At 41.4% G+C, this 25,980-nt stretch overlaps 1 protein-coding gene across 1 annotated transcript in view; it reads right to left on the bottom strand.

The window, feature by feature from the left end:
• TENM2 (teneurin transmembrane protein 2) overlaps nucleotides 1–25,980 on the bottom strand; it is a 1,578,682-nt gene that overhangs the window by 1,461,749 nt on the left and 90,953 nt on the right. Inside the window, exon 2 of the mRNA XM_030572355.1 lies at nucleotides 17,767–17,844. The gene's annotated coding sequence lies outside the window, so the exon portion shown is untranslated. The remainder of the gene's footprint in view (nucleotides 1–17,766; nucleotides 17,845–25,980) is intronic.

Genomic DNA, 25,980 nt, shown 5'->3' with positions numbered 1-25,980 from the left:
AGTTGAAGGCCCCCTGTTCCATACTTGCATGCAATTACCAGTGGAGATGTGGATGCAGATACCTAGAGCACAATTTGCTATCACTTCGGGTATGTCTACATTGTAATTAGACACCCATGGATGGCCTGTGCCAGCTGACCCAGGTTCATGGGCTAAGGGACTATTTAATTGCAGTGTAGATGTTTGGGCTGGAGCCTCAGCTCTAGGAGTCTGTGAGGTCAGAGGGTCCCAGGGCTTGGGATGCAGCCTAAACCCAAATGTTTATACCACAGTTAAACAGCCTCTTAGCCTGAGCCACACAATCTCAAGTCAGCTGGCATGGACCAGCTGTGGGTTTCTAACTGCAGTGTAGATATATCCTTAGATTTTATAGGTTAAAATCCTGCTGCAAACCCTCGTTGAAATAAACAGGCTTTTATGGGTGTAAATAATGAATTGGACCCTAGAAGGTGTCCCAACCAACTGAACCAAGATCAGATTTTTGTTATATCAAAGTAAATCTATAGTAACTTCACTGCTTTAGTGGAGGAACTCCTGATTTATGCTGTGATAATGGACAGCAGTTCTGTGGAATTATAACAAGTGACTATGAATAATTAATCTCCTTTTTCACAAGATGGTAATCAAAGTGCAGTTCACATGGGGTAGCTGTAACTAGAAAATCAGAGTTTCTTAGGGGGCCTCCCACTCTCAAATCTAGTGCCTAGTATAACAACATTAACTAATAAGAATACAAATGGATGTACAGACACTGCAATAATCAATACACCATCGTGGAATACCACAGCTCAGTTTCCCACCTCCATTTCTTTTAAGAAACTGATTTTTGGCTTACTAAACTCCAACTCTTCCTCTATTCCTAGCACAGATTCATTTAATTGGGAGCCTTGGGGAGATCTCAGACATGAAAGTGGGTGCTGCTGATGCAGATGCTCCAGTAAAGTCACACAAGCTCTTGAGGCTGAACCAAACATTGGTCCTGCAGTAGCTTTTCTTACACTGCCTATGATTTAGCCCCTACTCAAGCAAATGCTTTTGTTATGGGGGAAAAAGCAAACAAACAAATAAAAAAAAAAAAACACTGGCCAACAATGTGGTGATTGGATCTACCTTAGATGGTTACATTTTCCCTGTATTCTGCATCTGTGTTTTAATTGATTAAGCCCTTTTTGACTTTTTCTTTGTCAGTATTCCACAACTGTGTTGTAAGAATGTTTCTCACATGTCATTCTTTCCCCTTCAGTGTTTTTATTTTGGTCAAACTCAATCCAGAATGTGAACAAAAGGAAAATAAATCAAGTTCAGGTGATTTTGCCCACTGATTGCATACTTTTTGTGTTTGTTCATGTTGTCTCCTAGAACAAGTCCTCTCAGAGCCTGAGCAGTGAGAAAATTTCAGCAAGGGGGGAGAAGAGAGAAACACCCTGGGGCCCCATCAGAGGTTTCAACTTGCTAGTCCTCACTCTCTCCCTTTGTTCATGTTCCCTTACTAGCACGCCCTGAACCTCTGTGGAGCTACTGGAAGGGACAACGGGGGAAGGGCATAAGACATGGAATGATGGGGTAGATTTCCTGCAAGTGTCACAGTGGACTGGCTATTTCTGCTACATCCAGAGGAGTGCAGATAATTCCCTTACCTTACCAAAGCTGCAACTTGGTGTCCCACAATTGCTGCTCCTATCTCTTTCCTTGGATTAAGTTAAGAAGAAGTTTGTAGAGATGACGTGGTGTTGGAACTTCAGTTAATCTCCCCAGGCTGTCCTACTTATTAAAAGGTGATCATGGACACATACTGTATCAGTTCTTGCTGGACATTTTTATTAGAATTGATTCAATAGAGCTTCAGCCTATTTAAACCATATCAGTGTTTTGTTGTCTTACCACGTTGAAGGTTACTTGCTCTCTTCTCCCCAGTTGTTCTACAGAGTTCCCAAATCCATGTAAATGTCAATCCATAATAAATTTCTCAGAGTATATGAGGAAATAGCTTTAGCTAGAACCATTAATCCAAGAAACCTTCCCCCACCCACCACATCCCTTAGCCTGACACAATTGCTGAAAGATCAGGTAAGATGTAATTCTCTTCTGAACAAACCCTGGTTTGGATTTTGCAAAAGGAAAACCTCCAAGTGACAAGAATTTGAGTCTCCATCCCTAACCCCCACATCTCTAGCATTTACCTTTTTAACTTCTATCCAGTGTGATATACAAGCCTGCAAGGAAAGTGCAGCAGTCACATTTGATTATTAGTACATGAAAGCAGCTTGTAGGAATTAACATGATATGACTTCAGCCAGCTTTAGTGTGTTAAAGTTTTCTTCTGACAAAAGATCTCTTTTTAGGATGTTAGAAAAAAATGTTGGTTATATCTTTTCTGAGATTTTGCCTCTTGTACTATAGAATGGAAATAAATAGCTATTTGCTTCAAGAATAATTTGTGATCTGATACATTTAAAACTACCCTGTATTGTATATTTAACAAGAGAAATTTGAAAGTCCAGAATGATATGATTCAAAATGACATAAAACAACAGCTGGATCAAGTCATTCTAGCATGAGCAGAATGTCAGGAATTATAAAAAAAAAAAAAAAGTTTTAAAACTGCTGGAGACAAGTTTTTCTTGGAAACAATTTTCTGATGCTTTTGCAGCAAAGCAGAGTTTGATAGAAAGTCTTTTCAGATTCAAATTTGGGAAATTAAAAAAAGTGTACCACATTCCAAAATATCTTGCAGAAGATTTGTTGTTTTCTGACTTTTCCACAGAATTACGTTTTTCTAGAACTCCCCCCCACCCCCAACAACAGCAGGCTTGTAATATGTCCTTCAACCCAAGATAAAAACTCAAGTTGCTGGAAATCACTATGCAATATAAGGATGACAAATGACAGTGAAACCACTGAGGGGAATATATGCAAATGAGGAGTCCATCCTGCTCCAAGGTCAGATTTTCTGTTTTCCTAGAGTTTGGCTTTCCTTGCAGCTCACATAGCAGCAACAGAATGTAAACCTCTTCTTAAGCTTCCCTGCAAGCTTGGCTGTTCTAGAGTTTCCCCATCACTCCAACTCCTCTCACATCTTAGTATTGTCACACACTGAGGTGTAGGTTGTCTGGCCTAATGGTTGGAGCAGAACTGGCAGTATGGTCATGAGGCGAGCTTATCAGTGCCAGGAATCAGAAACCAGAACAGAACCTAACAACAGAGCCTGAGTTGTGCCAGAAGACAAGCCAGTGGTCACATCCAGGAGTTAGGAGTTCAGAGGTAGGCAAGGATTAGGGCTGGAGTGGAGCACAAAAGGGTTAGAAGGGCTGCAGAGGAAGCAGGTATGCCAAAGCTGAGATGTGTAATACATTAAACATACACTATGGTGCTGTTGCTACAGGGCTTAAATGACGATTTGTTGGCTCTTCTGACCCATCAGGGAACACAGTCACTTAGGGAGGGTCTGTTGGGTCCAGCCAAGTTCACTGGGTTGCTAGATGACTGAGCCTAGAGGCAGATGAGTTCCTGGCAGGTATGAGAGAAGATGTCCCTGTCACTTGACAGCAGTAATTAAATAGCATTTTTATGGAGGGTTCAAGCATATAACAAGAAAACAAATCAACAGGTGAGCCCTGTATTTCAATGCCATCTAGTTACAGTGAATTTATGCCTGGTTTGCCAAAGCTGCTACCATATTATACTTCTCCACTGACATGGTTACTGCTCTCCTCATCTGCCATACATGGCCAACTATAGAGCACTGTGGCTACAGTGAAAGTATAAAAACGGATGGTACATGCTCCCAGCTGGTATGTGGGTGTGGTCTCTGTAACAATCCCTTCCAGAATCAGTTTGTTGCTTTAGGCCTAGTCTTGTTGAACACATTCAGCTGTACATGGCAGATTTCTCCCCTGTCTTTCTGTACTAGCAATGGTTTAAGGGTCTTAATGGTCTCCTGTAATCCCTTTTCCAAATACACACTTCTGGTCTTCCCCTTCCAAGCCCAGGCTCTCTCACACTGGCTCCCAATCATCACTCTTTTGCTCCAACCTCCAATCTCTCACCTCCAACATCAGTCACAACCTCTCTCCCTCCTCCCTGTAGGGGTGGGACTCACCCCCATGGCGCCTCCTGCTGGTCATCTGGGGAATTAGCTCATTCCAGTGTCCAGAATGCCCTCTGCAGGCCTGTGATCCGCCTTTCAGCTACTGGCCCCCGTGTCCCTCCCAGGACCCTGGTGCCCCTTTAACTAGGTCTCCCCCTCCCAGGGGAACCCCCACCCCACTATCTCCACTTTGCCTCAGTATTGGCTACTGCCCAGTCTCCATCTAGCCCCTGTTCACTGGAGTAGACGGCAGTATCAGCCACTCATCAACAGCAAAGGGGTTTGGACCTGCTGCCTTTGCCTACCCCTGGGATGCCTCCTGCAACCCCCAGTACCTCTTGGCCCAATGCTAGGCCGCAGTCTGGGGCTTTCCAGGCAGGAGCTACCCAGCTCCTCTGCCTTTCCCCAGCCCTGCTCCACTCTAGGTACCTTGTCTAGCTCCCTGCAGCCAGGCCCTTCTCCCTCTACAGGCAGAGGGAGAGTGTCTGGGCTCCTGGCTCACTGCCTCTTATAGGGGCCTGCCCTCTCCTGGGCTGTTTTAAGTGCTGAAGGGCAGGAGTGGGTAATCACCCCGCGACACTCCCCTACAGCCTTAGAACTTCCTCCTACTCCATATCCTGATCTCCTAACTCCCCTCCACATCTCCCTCAATGCAACACCCACTCAACATCCTTCCCCTCTGCAGGCAGGATCCTCAGAAATATCCCCAACAGTGACACCAGCATCTGTTCTCTGCTCTCCTACTTTTCCATTACATTTTGGCAGAGCCTTGCCTTTTACATTTCGCACTTAGTTTTTTCTGGGACACAACATCATGAAGGGAAGGAATAGGCAGAGAAAAGTCCTCATTTGTGTGTATGCCTGCTTTTCTGTCCCAGATCTGCAGGGGAAACTTGCGCCAGAGACGCCTCTTCCCTTTGAGTGACTGGGGCTCCCTCAGCCAGGTTTTGATCTCAGATGCTCATCACTGTATAACTTGAAAAAAGTCCAGAGCCTACATGCATAAATGCAGCATCGCATTTTGTCTCACATGAGATATTAGAATTTGATCCTTCCTCACCCCCTAATCTTGTTAAATCCTATAATTTCTTTGTTCTTCTCCCCTGCTTATAAAAAATCCTCTCTCTGTATAATAGAGTATCCTTTGTTTCCCCTCACTAGATACCCAGGAAAACCTAGACCATCTGAAACGCTACAAGCATTTTACATAACAAACCAACCCTCTAAGGTTCCACTGGTAGAATTTTTGGCTTTTCTCTTGTTTTGTGAGAAGGTGAAAATATATCATGTAGCTAAAGAGAAGGAATTAAGGATGAGAGAAGCAAGCATTTTAGTGGAATTATAATGAGTGCAAGCAATTTAAAAAGATGTAACCTCACTTCACTTAATATAGTTTCACAGGCTCTCTCAGAGACTTCTCTGTTGAAATATACACTAACTCAGAAAATGCTATTTTTAAAAATATTGTGTGCATGAGTCCACACGCAATATGAGTGCTCGTCAAAGTAGCTGGTTTAACAGCTTCACATAAACAGTAAAAGAACAAGCAACAGCAATACAGGTATCTCAATTTGACCCCACAGGTATGCCTCAGCCCTGACCTGCTTGGACACCTTGAGGGTTGAGAATATAATTCCTTTTCCTTCTGAAACTGACAAGGGTGATAATTAATATGAACTTTGTTTTATATGTACAAATGCCCATGAGGAAGTGAATTGAGACTACAAATCCATTTCATGTACGCCATCAGAATAGCCATCAGATTATAATAACTTTATGATACTACTGACCTGAGCTGAATTTGAACTGTCAACCTGCAAACGAAAGATTCCATATCTCATTAACGGTCCTCTGTGCCAGTCTTTATGAAGCACCGCCATGTGGACACAGAACTATAACTTTTTCCCCTCTTCTCAGTGCAGAAGCCAAAAGGTATTTTTTAATTTAATCATCTCCTCAATAATTGTAAACATACCTAATATTTAAGTTCCAGGAGTTACATAAAAGAAAAGTTTCTTTCCATAACCAACCAAACAATTTAAAAGGTTCACCTTCCTTAAAGACAGGAGAATGTAATGTGACAGAAGTATCACTTGTTCACCTTCAGCCATAACTTTTTTTTTCCTTCTTCAAGTTTTTATTCTAAGGCTAGCAATTAAAAATAAAACCAAGGAACACATTTTTGGAAGCTAAGTTGTCATTTTACCTCTAACTCAACACTGACTTATAAAGACATTTACTAATATATAAAATTTCTCTTAACTTGCCTTTACTTCGTAGTTTTCTTCTATGAGTGGACTGAGGATATTTGTTATTAAATAGGTTAGAGCAGGGGTAGGCAACCTATGGCACGCATGCTGAAGGCGGCATGCAAGCTGATTTTCAGTGGCATTCAGACTGCCCGAGTCCTGGCCACTGGTCCAGGGGGCTCTTCGTTTTAATTTAATTTTAAATTAAGCTTCTTAAACATTTTAAAAGCCTTATTTACTTTATATACAACAATAATTTAGTTATATATTATAGACTTATGGAAAGAGACCTTCTAAAAACATTAAAATGTATTACTGGCACGTGAAACCTTAAATTAGAGTGAATAAATGGAGACTCGGTACACCCTTCTGAAAGGTTGTCAACTCCTGGGTTAGAGGATCATTCACTCCTACATACTGGAGAAAAGTATAAATGAAGTTGGCAAAAATGTGCAAGTCACTCAATCCAATCAATCAGAAAGTCAAATAGGCAGATCTTTTTAGGGGTTCATTTTTCTCTAAAGCAATTTGTATTAATTGCTATTCTAAACTACATGTATAATTAGTATTCCTCATGACACAGTAATGATCCAAGTTCCATATTTCTAGAAACCCACCACAGATTGAGGTTTGCTGTCCCAGACCAATGGGGGCAGTGGAAAGCACCGCGGGCTGAGGGACGTACTGGCTGTGGCTTCCCACCGCCCCTATTGGCCTGGGATGGCAAACTGCGGCCAGTGGGAGCCACGGTCAGCCGAACCTGCTGATGCAGCAGATAAACAAACTGGCCTGGCCCGCCAGGATGTATACCCTGGCGAGCCGTGTGCCAGAGGATGCCGACCCCTGCACTAGAGGATAAACAAGTATACGTATGTGCATGTTTATCAAGCAATTTTTAAATAATTCAGCTGCACAGTATAACTAGTATTTATATACATTTTTCAGACAAAACAGAGATTTTAATGCTAAGTTCAAGGTCACACCGCAAGATGCATCAGAGATGAAAACAATTCTGGCTCCTAATTCTCTGCTCTAAGTAGTAGACTAATGAATCCCAATCTTCAAGTGTATTGTGTGTGGGCATGGTCCCATATCACAGACTAAGACTGTCAGTCAACATCACCAAAACATCTTGTGCCACATTACTGTACTAATATTGACTTCTTTCTCTTCCTCTCCTCTTTGGCTTGCATTCTGTTTTATCACTCTTCTCCCTTCCTGTATTTTTCATATTTTATGCATTTTGTCTTTTTTTTTGCTACCCACTCACTAGTGGTTTCCCTTTCATGTTTCCCTCTCACCTAAAAACTGGATACTAAATTATGCGTTCTCACAAGCTGAGTGCCACAGGAGCAGCTCTGGCGAAATCTGGGCCATTTGGCAACAAATTTTGATGAGTCATCCCCGACCCCAAACTGGTGAGTCATCTGAAGTAACTCCCTGCGAATTCCAAGATTAGCATGTGCCTATCAATCAGGACCCTGACAAACTACAAGCGAGGGCCTAACTTGGAAACTCCAAAGCAAGCATAAAAGGCTTCTAGTGGAAGCAGTCCCTCATACTACCTGGCCAGGAGAGTTGCCAAGTGCCTGGTAGCTCTGATAGACTGTGCTAGCCTGCGCCCATTCCTTCCCCAGTCTCCACCAGTCCCCCAACTATCCTGACACTAATCCTTTAGTCCTTACTACTACTGCTAATAATAATCATTTGCATAGTGCTTTACTTCTACAAAGTGCTTCACAGACATCTAATTAATTCTGATAACCTCAATATAATGAACTGTAATCAAATGACATTGTCACATAAGGAACAGTGAATGGAACCGATACGCCACTTGTCAGTAGAAAAAGCAAAATTATTAGAATTGTTTTTGATATATGTGTTCTGAAGCTCCTTGGTAAAAATACAGAGATCTCTCTTCCAGAGTTTTACATGGGAGTTTGAGTACTGGAGCAGCTGAACACTAAGTATTTTACTATTTCGGTGATGATGAGTATAGTATGAATGCATAGATATATAGACAGAACACTTCCCCCCTTCCAAAGGGCTAAACAAACATGCAATTATATCTTAACAATGCATATTTACATATTCAGACCGCTACTGCTGTAATACACTATTATTTAGAGACCTAGTATCAAATGTTAGCAGTACGTGCATTTCACCTTGGTACATTAGTCTTATCCTACTGATTACTAAACATAAACCAGAATTAGATTGCTCCAGCTGGGATAGAGTTCTCTTCACAAGCTTCAAGGCCATACCGAACTGAACTGGAGATAAACTACATCTCTGTAACAGTTTATTTCAGCAGATAAGCTTCTCATTCTCCATTTTTTGCAAGTTTTCTGCAGCATGGTGGAATCCAACTGGAAATAATATACATATATAAATAATATAACAGGGGTGCACCAAATCGCTAATTGTATTATCTGGCTGAATACCAATTAACTGGAAATGGCATTCAGCCACAGCAGAATTTGAAGCAGAATAGAGAAAGCAGCCATAAAAGATGCAGTCATGTGTATTATATTTGATTACTTACTACAGCTGCATTTTAGTAATATGAACCAATACCAATTGTCAACATTGTAACACCACAAAACAAGCCATAGTAGGATATAACTTTTTCCATAATATTTTGTCATAATGACATTAGGGGGGGAAGGGAGTGGGAGAACCAAAACAAAACCTACACTGCAGATAGAACATGTTTTAATAATTGTAATTAAAGTCTGATATTACAATTTTCCATAACAACATCTTGGTAATTAAATCTATTCTGGAAATAATTACTTTTTCCTCTGTAAAGTTTGTGTGTGCTTGCCTTTTTTTTTTTAAAAGTAGATTCATACATGTTGGAAAGACTGAAGAGATCTTATGCTCTTTTCTTTTAAATTCTGTTGACCTAGAAGGTTAAGATAAAAGTCAGTCTCCATGATGATATTCATTGCTCACTTTTTCAAGCTAACTTTGTTCATAGTGACAAAAAGATATGATAGTTTTAAAAAAATACAGTCTGTGAGAGTAAGGAATGAGAACAAGAACACTCCTAAGGGATAATGGACTTGATCCAAAGTTCACTGAAATCAAATGGAATCAACGGCAGCTTTGGCTAACCATCTGACTTTTTTTTCCCCCATCAAGTTGTATGTACTAAATATTAAAATTTAAGGTGGAATTCCAGCTTAAGTGTGGCTTTGAACAGATATTCAATGCATCCCTAGTGGCCGATCTATTTACATTTTTTATTTTTTAAATCTGCAACAGCATGTAAACAGCACTTTTATAAATTTAGTCTCACTATCTTCAGTTCAAGAGCTACTGTTTATAAGTTAAAATCAAATATCCACCATCTGCAATTCAAGGTAGGGAACTTTTAATTTTAGCAAATTAAGGGCAATCCTGTAGCCTTGACCAACCAGAATGCAACATTTATGAACTAGGTCTGCAAGTAGAACGGAGCAACACAAATTCAAACAACATGTTGGCAACTTCAGTGTATTAACTGTAAAACAGTGAGGTGGACAAGGGGACAGAGCATGTTATTTGACACTGGCTTAATAGCTGGTTTCTAAGTGAAACATACTAAAAACTAAACCAAAACAAAGCTTGATTCTGGGAAGTGCACAGAATACAGGTCAGGAAGAGGTGCAGAAGTAGCATAAAGATCACTGCCATCCCTTGATCCTGCTACCTCTGCCTATGTGGCAATTAATTGCCTTGGGCTATGTTAGAGCAACCTCTAGACAGCTTTAACATATCAGGAAGCAACAGAAACAAGGAGCCAAAAAACCTAAGGTGAGGCCAGTTTGGGATGTCCTCTTTTCTCCTACTGCATGATAGGATGCAGGGTGAGGGACATAATAGACCATAGAGCAGTTTGATACCTCTGGAGTCGCATCCTTTAGATGGGGCATTCTTTCCTGCACAGGTTAACCCATCTCCATGGTTGCACAAGGAGAGGTACTGTCTCAAAAAAGGCCAATCCTAAGCTACGTAGGCCTTTATGGGTCAAAGATAGCATCCTGAATTACACTTAGAAACAAACTGGAAGCCATCACATATCACAAAGCACAGTTGTAATGTGCTCCCCATGAGACAACAGACACCAGCCACATTATACACTGTGAAATTTCTTAAGACATCTTTAAACACTGTGCATTGCAGCTATCCAATTTTGATATGAGAAAGACATGATTAACTGAAGAGAGATCTGCAAAGGTCCAAAAAAAGGGGTCAAACCTTTTAGCCAACCTCAAATGGGGGTTGGGGAAAAACCTTGGCCATTCCTGCTATCAATTCATCAAGCAGATGGCGATCAATAGCAGGCCACTGGTATACAACGGTAGCTTGTAAAGACAAAGCTGAGAAGAGGGAATTTAAAAGAGCTACTCTCTCTATAGTCAAAATAAAAAGACCATGATAATTCCCTAACAAGCTATCAATAGAGTGGCCAATCAGGCAGACTGCTTTTGACAGTCTTTCCTGACGTGCTGACTTTCTGGTTTCCCAGGGGGTGCTCCACCTCCACGCCACCCCTTTCTCTGAGGCCCCACTCCACCCCTTTCTGCCCTCACTCCTCCACCCCCGTACCTCCTGCCTACCACTGAAGGGGAGAGAGGGGGTAAAGCTGATCAGCAAGGCCGCTGGTGGGTGCTCAGTGCTCACTATTTTTTTCCCCCCCACGTGTGCTCCAGCCCCGGAGAACCAATGGAGTCAGTGCCTATGTGCCCTGAGGTTGGCACTTCTTTGTGGGTCACTCCAGATAGCATGACAGAGACTGGGAATCCCTCTTTTTGTTTACCCATCCAGAGCTTCTACAGCATGCTTAGTACCTCACAATTTAAAGTGGAGGCTCAGGAAGTGTTCTCCCAGTAGGAGTCTGCTCTGGCATGAGGTTGAACATGACATATGAGATTGTGGAGCAGCTTGAGAATAAATCTGACAATACAGGCATTATTCCCCCGCCACCACCACCCTGATTAAAACAGCAGCAGCAATGCAATCTGCTGGGGTTTTTGGGAGGAAAGCATGAGTAGAGAATAGGATAAACACATGGAAACATCTGTTCTAAGAAGCCACTTGAAAAACAACTCTGTCATGGAACAGGAAGAAAATATCTGAGTGGTAGAATATTAGTTGGGCTTTAGGAAAATAGCTGGAAGAAGAGAGAAAGGATACATGCTAGGGTCATTTAAGTTTAAGATCAGCCATCTCAGTGAGTAGCAGACCCTCAATTACTATTCTAGTTACAGTAGTTTTGCAACCAAAGAATAATAGGAGATAAATCTGTTTAATAGGGTAGAGGTTATAGGTAGAATACAACATAGGGACAATGCCATCTGACATGCCACTGAAATATCCAAAACATTTATAAAATACCTCAGAAGCCATCCAACCCACTATAAATCAAACCTGAAGGGCAGTTGCAGCACTTTCCTTTGTAAAGAAGTTTTGAAGAGTTCATGAAACATGCAGACCCGAAGTTGCAAGTATTCATCAGCTCTCAAATTTCCATCAGGGGGTGTTGTGTTGCACAAAGTTTTACAAACGTAAGTGCCCAGGATTTTGCTTTAGGAAAGACAGACACCTTTGTTTTAAGTGACAAAGACTGATAATTTGTATGAGGACCAGCAGTTAGCCTAGTAAATTTGCTTACATAAAAGTCCACATTTTCAAAATCGTTTCACTTGTCAGGGTCGCCCAAGGGGGTGTGCGAGAGAGTGGGGCAATTTGCCCCAGGCCCCGCAGGGGCCCCTATGAGAATGCTCCAGCCCTGGCCCTGCCTTCACTTCTACCTTCCCCCATCCTCTGGCACCTCAGCCCGCCGCGTCCAGGAGTGGCCCTGGACAGAGCTAAAGCGGTGCCTGAGCTCCTCCCACTCAGAGCCGCATGGTAAGGGGGCGGGGCTGCAAGCTTCGGTCCTGCTGGAGCCATGCCACTGCAGCGCTGTCCAGGGGGCAGGGTAGCTCCTGAATGCGGTGCACTGAGGCTTCGAGAGAGGGAAGAGGCTCTGAGGGTAACCCAGGAGCATCCCTGGACAGAGCTAAAGAGGCATGGTTCCAGCGGGGCCTGAGCTGCTCCTGCTTGGTTAGGGGGTAGGGCTGCGAGCTCTGGGACGACCAGCGGGAGCTCAGGCCCCGCTGGAGCCAGGCCGCTGCTGCGCTGTCCAGGGTCACTCCTGGATGTGGCGCGCTGAGGCTCCAGGAGAGGCGGGAGGTGGCGCTAAGCAGCATGGCAGGGGGCCTAGGGGATTGGATAAGGGGCAGGGAGTCCCAGGGACAGTCAGGGCACAGGGAGGGGTCAGAGGTTCTGGAGGTGGTCAGGGGACGGGGGTTGGATCATGGGCATTCCAGCGGTCTGTCAGGATTTGGGCAGGGGGATAGGGGTTGGGGTAGTCAGGGAATGGGGGTTGGTCGGGGGTGGGGTCCTGGGGTGGTGGTTGGGGAAGGGGTTTCAGGGGGGCGGTGAGGGGACAAGGAGCAGGATGGGTCAGGGAGTCTGAGGGGGGCTGTCGGGGGACAGGAAGTGGTTAGGGGTTGGATAGGGGGCAGGGCCACGCTGTTTGGGGAGGCACAGCCTTCCCTACCCTAAAGTTCATTCAGCAGTTTGAGGCTATTTAACACAAAGAGCCAAGCTGTTATCTTTTCCCTTAGCTACTATCCCTTTCACTTCTCAAATGCCAAATTATACATTTAATTTGTATACATTTAATTTCAGTGCCAGGGAGATTCATGTCAGGGACGAGTAGCTTCATTTAAAATTAGCCACTTTAGATTAACAGTGATTGGGCCAAGAGAGCCATGGGGGAGGGAATCACATGAGAAGAACAATATCCTACACCACCTACCTCCTTCCCAACCCTACCAACAGAGACCCCCCCTCCCCTGCATTCCCCGAGGCTCCAGAGGCATTAATTCATTGGTTCTCAAACTTTTGTACTGGTGACCCCTTTCACATAGCAAACCTCTGAGTGCAACCCCCCCCAAATTAAAAACACTTTTTAAAATATATTTAAACACTCTTATAAATGCTGGAGGCAAAGCGGGGTTTGAAGTGGAGGCTGACAGCTCACAACCCTCAGTAATAACCTCGTGACCCCCTGAGGGGTCCTGACCCCCAATTTGAGAACCCCTGGGTTAATTTAATTTTAGCACCCTGTGTCCATTCACATGCATGTGCTATTTTGAGCATTTCAGTTTTCACAACATAGGCTCATCCCAGACTCTGGAACAAGCTCAAATGCTCAGTTCGTGGAGTATGTACATAAGCTATACTAAAGACAAATCCACAGTAACTGTCTCCAGAGTGTGAGGGACCCCATGGAGCCAGTCTCTAGGAAACAGATGAACGCATGGAGGTTAAGTCCATTAATGGCTATTAGCCAGGATGGGTAAGGAATGGTGTCCCTAGCCTCTGTTTGTCAGAGGGTGGAGATGGAAGGCAGAAGAGAGATCACTTGATCATTACCTGTTAGGTTCACTCCCTCTGGGGCACTTGGCATTGGCCACTGTCAGTAGACACGATACTGGGCTGGATGGACCTTTGGTCTGACCCAGTATGGCCATTCTTATGTCCTTACGTTCTAAGCTAAATGAACCCAAAGTTATGGAGAAAGACATGAGTCAAGGAAGCCAGCAGAGTATCAGAAACCTGGAAAAATCTCTGACTGGATGAGCTCAGGCATCTGGTCACAAGCTGAGGTGGTTCAAAAGTTTTGGATTATTTTAAGCAGAATTTTTTTTATTGTTTCTTTAAACAAAGACAGGAAACAGCAAATATTTGGCTACACACTTCTGAAACCCCAAACCATGTTCAGGTTTTGGCAGTCTAATTTCAGCTTTTCAATTAAAAAAACCACAACAAATTTTGAAGGAAAGCAGACATTGTCCATGATTTTTTTCTGCTTTTTAAAAACCCCTAGTTTTTGATCCAAAAAAAGTTTTGATGGAAAATATTTGTCCAACCCTTTTGATGAGCTTTAGTGCCTTTTAGCACTAGCTGATGCTGAGAACCAGTGATACCTTGTAAAGGTGACTTGAAAAGAAGTTCTTTCAAAACTAGGTTTGTGCTGAGATCCAGAAGGTTTTTAAATGTTTATTTTTTCCAGCACTTCCAGGGGGTGGAGGTACTGTACGTGGGGCAATTTGCCTCAGGCCCCGCATGGGCCCCCATGAGAATATAGTATTCTATAGAATTGCAACTTTTATTTTTTATGGAAGGGGCCCCTGAAATTGCTTTGCCCCAGGCCCCCTGAATCCTCTGGGCAGCCCTGTCACTTGGCCTCCCTAACTGCACCTGCCAGACTTGCACACGGCTATTTGCTAGTTAGGAAGTTATGTACCTACCAGTTTGAGTGTGGAACCTGGAAGTTTGTGTGCGCGTGTGTGCACGCATGTGCAGATATGGGCACTAAGTATTTTTTGAAACACTGGCCCAATCTGGTCCTTGAGCTAACATCTTTGGTAAATCCTCATCCAGAGATAGTAATAGAAAGACACTCTTAACACAGTTTCTTCTACTACCTCTCTTTACATCTTTGAAAAGACAATAAAATAACTATTTAATTAGTGCACACAACCTCACCATGAAGAAAGAGGTATCCCCATTTTAGACAGAGGGAAATTGGAATGGGGAGGTTAAATCTCCTGCCAAAAGCAATGTAAGGAATCAGTGGCAGAACCCAAACAGCAATTCAGAGTTCCTAGCACTTAGTCCCATGTCCATTCCACTAGAACAGGCTGAAATCTTTTGCAAGAGGGAGAACTTGTAGGATTCACTTTTTTGTTTTTCCAATTGCCAATATTAGATGGTTCACAACGTTGCAAAGATTTGTGGGGCCACAGCCTGAGACCACATGAAAAATTATTTTACTACCTTTCACATCTCATAAATGCTAGGTAGATGTAAAACAGTTAGACAGAACATGTAGTAAACAGATGGCTTTCTACCCTCTGTGTTCAAATGACTTTCTGATCATTACAAAGCCATTTATGAATTTTTAATAATTGAAAAGCAAACACGGGAACACACTGTGTGTAACTTAAACATGCTCAGTGTAGTCTTATAGAAATCTTATGCACCTTCCTCAGGGCTTTGAAGACTGCTCAAGTAGGGAACAGCTTTCACACTGGACTCATACAGACACTCTCTCTTATCAGTCTCTCAGAGAAAAAATTTGAATGTAGAAGCACTATGAAGTGACTGATGATAACGTTGCAGTGCATTGGTGGGACAGCTCATTAGCCACCACGAAACAGGATCCACATAAAGTACATTAAAGAATCAGAGGGGAGTGTATTCTTGACAGATTTTTAGATCCCAATTCAAAGGCACCATGCTAGCTTTTTAACAATGGGGTGAGACCAATGTAGCACACTTCAGAGAGATTTGTACAGATAAGGTGCCCAACTGCATGTCAGAAATGATCAATGTGGAAGAAGAGTGAACTTTCCGTACTGATGTTACAGGCCAGGTAGAAGAGATTGATTTTATTTTTCTTATTGTGCAGTCTCAAGTGAGAAGGAGCTCATGCCTACTGTAATAGTCACCTCTACCATCACCGCCTCTTTCTCATGAATTTCATCCCTGTGCATCATGATCTTCCATACCACCTGAAAAGTAATTCTGAGTCTGGCTCAGAAATGCAGAAAAAGTTTCCTGTGGCACTATCTTCAATGGCAGGATCATATTCATGCATAAAAATTAGTCTCTTCTCCACTGGCAGCCCAACACAAGGGTAATGACAGCACTTGGGGTTAAGTGAGTTGACACTTTGTTGCCCCGTACATTTGGAAGTACACATATGAGCTAAGCAGGATTTCTTAGCAGAGGATGGAATAGCAAGCCATGTTCACATAAGTAATTCCAATTGAAAACATTTGCAAGTTAAAAACTGGGATCAGATCACAAAAAAGAAAAACCAGGAACATGAGTGCAATACAATGTAGCATAAATAATTATATTAGAACTCAAAACCATATTTAGGCAGTTTTTTTAATATATGTGCGCGCGTGCACACACACACAAACTGCCTATATATGGAAAAGTCTTTCAGACTTCATGTCAACCTGAGACAATTGAGCCTTGGACAAGTAGCTCAGTATCAATGGAAGGACATATGTATGTCTCAGGTTGACATGAAGTCTGAAAGACTCTTTTCCATATACAATACTTGCTGAAAATAAAAGAGGCTCTTGGACGCCAAAAAACCTCTAGCAATTTTCCCTCTGCATCCTGGCTTCCTGTCTACCCACTAAACACACCCCACCAAATAAGGCACAGTATGTCAAATTGTTATAACTCCTCTTTGATATTTACATTTCTATCAGCACTCATTTTTCTGTCAAAAGCAATACATTGTCATACACAGATGGTTCAATTGAGCTGAAGTAAAGCAGGCCTGCAAACTCTTGTTCTACAAATCACTCTCATGCTTTTAAGAAACCTTTTCCAAGAATTAATTTCTCCCTATCCTGATGGTCTTGACAATTCTGAAGTACCTGATCCCTCCTCTAAGTACAAATATCTTGGAAAACAAATCAGAATTACATGTTCTACAGCTTTTAATCCTTTTTTTCTGATTTGGTGATGCCAAGGTCAATGCTTTTAAAGGGACTGAAATTCAAGTTTTTAGGTCCAGTGGGTGCATTAGTAATAGACAAAGAAGTGTGATGTTATTCCACTGTAATTATTAGCATGACTCATTTTATCACACTTGAGCAAAGTGAGTTTATTACAAAGCACACAAAAAAAAAAACAACAAACAAACCACCTTACGTTTCCAGAGATATCTTCTTAAAGTATAAATCCATCATACACCACACACCAAGCTAGGATTTGCCTGTGATTATCACAAGCGGTATTAGGTAAAAAAGTAGGGCGCTAGTGTCAGATAGAAATAAGTTTTACTCAGTGATTAATCCATTTCTTAAATTGTCACCAGTGACTGTGACAAATGAATCCATATCTAGGTTTCTGTGCATTTCAGAAATGGATGCCCACAATGTTTGATTCTAGTTTGATGCACAAGCCAAGGTTTTCAAAAGTGACTTGTGATGCCTCAGTATTTAGGTGCTTGACTTCAGACACCTTGAAGAGGTTTGATTTTCAGGGAAGGGGTACTCACCACTTTCTGAAAATCAGGGTTTTTTTAAACACACCTCCAGCTGAGCAACCAAAAAAGTCACTAGTCATTTTTGAAAATCTTAGTTGTGACTCATTTACTTCATTTGCCAAATTGTGCTAGTCTACGAATTCCAAGACATCATGACTGAAATTCTGAACCCATTGAACAAATATGAGTATTGCCATTTACTTTGTTAAGGCTGATTTCACCTTTTGTTTCCAGAAATATCTTCTTAAAGTATAAATCCATCATACAAAAACAAAACAAAAATCAGTCAGTGGGCAAAAAAAATCACTTACCGCTTTATATGTAATACAGAAGACAAGAAGATCAGAGTTGAAGATCAGATCCTAAAGTAACAGACACTATTCAAAAACCTATGATAGAGAGAGAAAGAGAGAAATATGGAGAAATACAGGGCATTAGGACATGGGCAGCTTTTTCCTGTTTGTTTTTGTTTTATACGGCTCATAGATTACTGTCTTCAAAAGGGGTATGCATACCTAAAATTACATGGCATCCTCAAATCACTGCTGTTCAGACCCAGTTTATTTTTAGTTCTTTAAAATATTAGGAGCTTGATACAATGTCTCTTGAATTTACTGTTAAAAAAATACCATTCAAAAGATGCCAGATAGGACTTTATCTCAGAAATGAGAACATTTTGCTGAACACTAACTGTGAATGCCTGGAGTGCTCTTATTTAAGTCAATGGGAAGTGAGGGAGCTCTTAACGTCACGGGATCAGGCCCTAAACCACAATATAGCACACAGACTTGGTTCAGAGAGAGAGTGTAAGAGAGAGAGGAGTGAAATGCCCAAAGACTTCACAGGCTATCAGTGGCTGAAGTTTGAAATGGCTTGACTCATCCTCACTTGAACTTCTTCCCAGCATAATAAGCAATGATGTAGCTTATAATCAGTGTTTACATTTTAATGACCAATGTGGTTAACGGAGGCAAGACCTGATGTTTTTGTTAGTATTAATCACAATATTATATTGTAATATTTCATTTACTGTGTATAGTTTATGCTGATTGTGCTTTGCAACATCAGCAGGATCTTTTGTGGATTTTTGTTGAACACTATGCTCCCAGGGACCTTAAGTACTTTGTATACATTTGCTTACAAAATCCTTTAAAACCAAATCAATGTGGTATCTTTTCCAGCCTCAAGCCAACAGCAATCTGCAGAGCACTTATACAGAAATACACCTTAGTCATATCACGGCATTAGTCCAGCTAGCTTCTTAAAAAAATTGGTCCATCATGGTAAAATAATAATAATACCCAACTCTTATATAGCATTTTTCATCCCTAGATCTCCAAGCACATTACAAAGGAAGTCAGTATAATTAATCCATTTTACACATGGGAAGTGGAGGTAAAAGACAGTGAAGTAACTCATCCAAAGATACCTGGAATCTCTATTCCCTGCTCTGTCTACTAGGCCACTTTGCTTTTAGTAAAATCAGGACTCCTGATTATTAAAATTAGGACTCTTGGCTTTGGCATAGGGACATTCTGTAAAGCATTACATATGTCTACTTTACAGTAACCTACTGAAAATGACAGTCCAGATATTCATTTAGTGTATATTGGAATAGCTTCACTGGCACAAGTGGAAATATGCTAATTCACACAAACTGAAGTTCTGGCCGAATAATATATCCAACATAGATGGTGGAATTTCCTGACATTCACTTACACAGATCATCATTGTTTATTCATTGTCAGATAAATATAAAAGCAAAATTATGAAGATTTTCCTCTACAAGCATTGGTCTGTATGAGATTTTGAGGTCACAAGTTTAACAGCCCATATCCAGTCTTCCTTGACAGAAGTCAAAATGAGTACAGCATTACTACTTGTTATTCTCTGTCACAAGTTGACCTACTGCCAGTAAATTCTATTTAAGCTCAGAAACCAACGCTATATATGCTGGGGAACACATTAAAACTGGGAGCCATCAGTATAAGTTATGATGTACAATTTCTTCATAAGGCAATAGATGCTTCTTATATTAGATATAAACAATTTTTTTTCCTGTTTTGGATTATTTTATAATAATCTCTCTCCAGCAAACTCAAAGAGTAGAGTAGTAACATACATAAATTCTCTTTTGTGGTATATAGGGAAGTATAGCTGGATTATTTATTTACTTACTTTTTAAAGGCCAGGATAATTTTGTAGTCAATAATATATGTAAGTGTAGAAGCTAAAATTCTGTTAATAAAAACTCATTTCAAGGCATAAATTGATCACTTCAGGTTTCAGAAAAGGAATTACCAATATACAGCAACACACAGTTGGGTATGGCCCTGATTTAGCCAGGTATTCCCAAATCCCATTGATTTCAGAGGACCTAATTACATGCTTAAAGTTAGGCACTTGCTTAAGTACTTTGTGGAACTGGGGCCTATGTGACCATCATGGATGTTTCACATTCCTCTGAAACATCAGAGGCTGGCCCATTGCAGAAGAAACAGAATTTGATGGACTAATGGTTAAGATTTGCCATACTAAATCAATGTACCCAATCATTTCACACAGAGGCTTAGTCTGTTAGATCACTATGGCACACAAAAGAAAAGCAAACATATACATCAGTGCATTTGGGATGTGAATGAGCAAGTTCACATCAAAAGTTGCCTAGGTATTGAAGGTGGTCATGATAGTCATATAAACAAAGGACTGCAGATAAGGTGAAATTCTAACTATCATTTAAAGTGACTTAGCAAGATGGTGAGCCACATTTTACTCTGCTAGACCTTTAGTGGGGTTAGCTTGTGGTCACAACTGTAACCAAGAACACAACTGGTTCTATATTTTAACGCATCTACAAGCATAGGGTCAAAACCTGGAGTCCTCAATGCCTGATCCTGAGCTTACGGAAATGAATGGAAATACTCCCACTGACTTCAGTGAGCTTTGGATCAGTTCTGAGGGCCTTACACTGCTCCCAGTGAAGTGAATGGCATTATTCACCATTGACTGTAGTGGGAGCAGGATTAGGCCTTTAGGGTGGAATTCTAGCCCCAGCTATCGATTTCAATGGGGCCAAGATTTTATCCTTAGTCTTTAATATACTGAGTTCAGTGACCTGCAAAAGGAGGGCAGGCTGTAGTGCACAGACATGAGAATATATCAAGGCAAAATAAACTGATTGTTAATATTTATAAGACCCTCCCCTTAATGAAGAATAACTTTGGCACCTGATGGAAAACATAGAAACAATCTTGTGCCTATGTATCTTCTGCATTTCTTTTCTCACATTTATTACTACTAAGGATGTCCAGCTATTTCTTCCTCTGACAATCATCATAATCATCTGTGATATGACAAAGGGCTACTGGGAAATAAGTATGATGTAATAAACAAAGGTTAGTGGTTTCTGGTGGAAATCAAGGAGGAAGATCAGCAAGACTGAGATCTCAATATTCTTGGAGAACCAGAATTTATATTACATATATGCATCCTCACACACAAATGCATCTTGAAACTATTTTGGTGTATTGCACATCTGATGTATATATTTCCCCCTTCAGCTTTCTATAAGCCATCATTAACTTTTTAACTTATCAGCATATTTTTACCAGTTTCTGAAGTTCAAAGCAGCCTGAATATGTGATGATGTCTGAGATGGAGTTCTATTTAGTTAGATTCCATCTCAATGATGCATAAGAACAATTTTGGAGTAATGCAGCTGAAGAAAACTGTTTTTTTTCTGTTAATACTAAGATCTTGATTGTTCAAGGATATCCATTTGGGTCAGTGGTCCCCAAACTGTGGGGTGCACAAAAGAACATTTGGGGAGATGTGGTGGGGCCCAGGGCACCCCAACAGGGGGCAAGGAAAAAGCCACCCAACCCCACTCTTCCCTCAGCTCTGTTCCAGCCCCACCCACAGCCCCTGGCTCCCAACCACAGCTCCTGGCCCCAGCACCCAGGGGTGGGGCAGGGCACACACAAACAAGTTCCATTACAGGTAAATGGGGTACAATGGAAAAATCTGGGGGACCACTGGTTTGGTTAGAGCACCATATGATGGGATGCTCCACTCACCACTGGTCTAATACTTCTTCCTGGTCACTCTGAGGATTAGCTCTTGAGGTAGACACCCTCTTCTGCAACTTGCACACCACTATTCTCTCTCTCCTTCTGGTCAACAGCTCTGCTCTCACTCTAGGACTCCCAGCATCTCTTTCATGACTTAGCTCTCTGGCTAGCTCTCCCAGTGTTCCCCCTTCCAGGGTACAGGCCATCCACAGTCCTAGACAATCTTCCCATTCACTGCCCTAGTGCCACTCCTTCACTGACTCATAGAGGATCCCAGGTCTGCCCTCTTCTCAAGGTTCTAGTCCAGGGACCCTCAGCTCAGCAGCTTTATACTTCCTTTCTCCTCCCTCACTGCCCCTTCCCTGGGCTGCTTCCTACACTCTAATTCCCCTTCTCTCTTTCTAGCTGTACCAGTTCCAAGAATCCTCCTCATAGGAAGTAACTGCAGACTATCTCCCTGCAGCACCCAAACAATCCTCTCTCCTCCCAGAAAATAACTACCCTTCCTTCTCAACCCTCCTCTCTGTGGCTGCTACCTAGCTTTATAGGCCCCACACATTCCTAATTAATATCTTGCTCCCTGGCTCCTGCTCTAGGTGCAGCCTGTGGAATTAATTGGTCTACCCAATCACTCTAGCACCACTCAATCCTCGGTGGGGTAGACACCTTCAGGAGTGGAGGCTCATTTCTGCACTGGCTCTACAGTCATCTTATGCCCTAGTTGTAACAGGAGAAAATGTTTCAGTCATCCTCTCTTCCCACTTAGTCCAAATAACAACTGCATTATCTCTCTTATTTTCCCCCTTGCATAGGGGACTGGCTTACCCAGATGCTGAACACTACCTCCCTTAAAGGTACAGTCCCAGCAATAAAGGAAGTGGGAACAGGGTGCTTTCTGTCATTTTTTAAAAAATAACAACAATTTCAGTACTGAAAACATTTCCCTTAAGCAAGCTGTGGTGTTTACCTTTATAATTCGGCATTTTCTTTTAACTGATCTTTTTCTTATTTGAACAAAATGCATTGAATAACATGTCTACAGGCATATCTACCCTGCAAAAGAAAGCATGTTCTTAACTTGGATTAGCCACCTTTAGTTAAAATAGCAACAAATGCATCGCAGCTCAGGTTCTAACTCTTTTTGCAGATTGAATAAAGCTTATATGGGAGCCTTGAATTGAATGTGAGTTCATAGCCTAAGCTAAAAGCCAAGCTGCTGTATCTGTTCACAGCTATTTTAGCTCAAGCTAGCTAATGTGGTTTGCTAAATGACATTCTCATTGTGTCAGTGTCTCAAAAGACCCCACTTCTGAAACCAAAGGAAAGTTCTTCATGAAGCAGTGCACAATATAACCCTAAAAACTCCATTCAAGACATATCAGAAATATGCTTTAAAAATATACATTAGCAATTGACATACATGCAGGGTCTGATTCTGCAAACACTTGCATAACCTTGTGCCTAAGGAGTGCCCTATACTCAAGTGTGCCTATTTCTGACTAGTTCAGCAGCTTAAGCACATGCTTAAGTTATGTGGAAATCAACAGGGCCTTAACGCATGCTTAAATGGTTTATGGAATTAGGATGGGATCATCCATGTGCTAAAAGTTAAGCAGACCTCATACTTAGGCTGAACTGAGACCCACATGCGCCAGCATCTGCAGTTTCAGCCCCTTTGATCATGCACTCTTCAAGGCAGGGACTGTGTCTTTCTTTACATCTGTAGAGCACCTAGTACATTTTCACTGCTACTCTAATATAAGTAATAGATAATAAGAAGAAATAATTAAAAAAATAAAACCCCAAACAAACGCAAGCATTCATGCTTCGTGAATTAATAATCTCATTGTTAAGAGATTTTTTATAAAATGGTTTGTGTGACACAGAGACATCCACACACATTTCTAATTAACACCAATCATGCACACTAATGGTATAACCTACTGCTTAAGTAAATGAACATCCTTGCCCCTGCTGCTTTGAAGCACTGATAGGCATGCACTTTATTGACAAAGCAAGCTAATTTACAAAGTGATTGTCCAAGAGGGAACTGCTGTTTATTTGTAGAGTTTTTTCCCATTGAACTCACAAGGCAAACAATGCACTTACATTGTTAATTAAAATATTAACAGCTAAATGTAAATAGCGTGGTCTCTGCAAGAGGAATGACATTCATTCAGAATGAATTACTGATGTTTAGCAGTTGTTTGCTAGAGTGGGGAGATGGTTTTATAGGGTTGGACAACCATTTTGCAATGTTTGCCCCCAAAGGTTAAGATTGTTTGAAAAATGGAATTAATGTAGTATACAGAATTAATAGTACAACAAACAGAAAACTAAGGGAGACTGCCCTGCCATTGTGCTTCTTCAGAGAGTGCTCGATGTCCTGAAATTTGGTTACCCACTTAGAGTCCTGAAATTTACAGAACATATTGGTTTAGCAACAGTTTGTAGTTTGTTTAAAAAAAGATGCCTTAGTGAAAAAATAATAAAACTTAGAGACTGTTTACAGCAGAGGACGGGGGTGGAAGGGACCCCTCAGAAGTGATGGTATTAGTGTTTGTATAGTTTTGCACATCTAAGCCCAAACCCCTCTTGATTCTGAATTTTGATTGGCTAGCTATTCTCTCTCTTCTTCAAAGCTTAGTGGGATTATAACAAGCAAGATCGATCAAACAATATTTAAAAAGGTCAAGACAGTTACAGGATTCTATTTTATTTTGCACAATACATGAGGTTTTACTTATGAGAGCGCGTTCGTTCCAGGAAATAACCTGGAGTGGGAAAATAAAGAGTAAATCAGCTAATCTTTTTAGCATGCTAGCAACTCTTTCAGCTGAATGGGCACATACAATTTCAGATCATTCAGGTTTAACTTGTGACTGTCACAAATGGCAAGTGACTTTTCTATCAGTCAATAACACTACAGTAGACTTATTTAGTGAAGAAGTTGCATCTGTGATTAAAACTCAACGGGCAAGTAATATTTTGTACTTTATGAAAAAAAATCTTGCCAGGCCACAGCAGTGATTATGTAGTATGGTAGAAAGGTCAGCATTGATGTAATATAATGCTAGGGAACTATGTTACCAGACATAAGAAGGAAAATGAATACTGATTATTTCTTATTTTGGAAATAGGTGACTAATGTATACAAAGCAAGTAAATAATGAATTAACTTCTACATAATATTCAAGAAAGTGTTGATTTTGATAACACTCTATACGGTTTGGCTCCTAAAAGGTACTTAAAAGACAAACTTTCACTTCATCTTAGATTGTACACTTGACGTCAGCTGAGGTGATAGAGCTTCCAACATTGGGACATAAACTTAAGGAATTTTCAGCAAGGGACCTTGATTCACTCACCATTCTGGTCCAGCAGACCCCAAATGTATTGACTGTGTGGAACACTACATGGCCTATATATTTACACAGGAGATAATGGGAGGAGTCTGAGGTTCCTTCTCCCCCCAGCCTGGGGGCAGAGTATATCATAGCAGAGAGAGAAAAGAGAGAAAGAGGGGCCTCCTATATTCTATTTATCTATCAGTGATCCCTTGGAGTTAGAGGATGATTGTCTTCCATGAAATGATAGCTGGTTATCAGTGGTGGATTCACAGGTGGCTAATGAGACAAATCTGTGATCTACAGATCTTGTCACAATTGGGGTAGACATTTTTCAGCTGAAGGAGTGGTTTTGGATTGTTGAGTTGAGCTGCAGCGTGTTATTTCCTCCTTTCTTTCCTGTTGTCTTTTTTGAGTCTTGAAATGCTGGAATCCTTGCCACAAGGTCCTTCTCCACTTCAATCAGTTGAGGGCTTGGGTTTCCCATGAGTTTATGTTGATATTCACTTTGCCATGTTGGCTTTGAGAGTGTCTTTGAAACACTTTTTTTTTGCCCTCTCCTCGTCCATTGGCCTTGGCTCAGTTGTGAGAACATTACGTGCTCTGGGAGTCGATTATCTGGCATTTGAAGAACATGGTCAACCCAATGGAGTTGGTGGCAGATAATCATAGCTTCAATGCTGGAGGTTTCAGCTTGGGACAGAATGCTGATGCTGGTGCATCAATCATCCCACTTGATTCAGAAGATCTTGTGGAGGCACTGATGGTATCATTCATGAAGTTTGAGGAGTCTACTGTTTGTGACCCAGGTTTTGACACTGTACAGGAGGCCCTGTTCTCCTACAAGCACTGAACCATTGTTTGTGTACTATCAAATTGCTTATATTATCACATTGTACTGTCATTTACGTAAAATGGTCCTGGTTCATGATATTTATTGAGTTATTTTAAGGTTTGGTTTGTAATGGATTTGCCAACTGAGCCTAGAATGTTCAATCTGCAGGGTCTGAAATAAATCTACCTCTAAAGCTTTGCATAGACCTGAACCTCCAAGTATAGGAAAGATCCCATAGGATGGAGAATGAGCTTGGTGGGGTGTTAGTAGGAG

This window comes from Gopherus evgoodei, chromosome 8, assembly GCF_007399415.2.
Source record: "Gopherus evgoodei ecotype Sinaloan lineage chromosome 8, rGopEvg1_v1.p, whole genome shotgun sequence".
NCBI classification, from domain to species: Eukaryota; Metazoa; Chordata; order Testudines; family Testudinidae; genus Gopherus; species Gopherus evgoodei.
The sequence above is the reverse complement of the archived record's forward strand: the minus strand, read 5'-3'. Positions and strand labels throughout refer to the sequence as shown.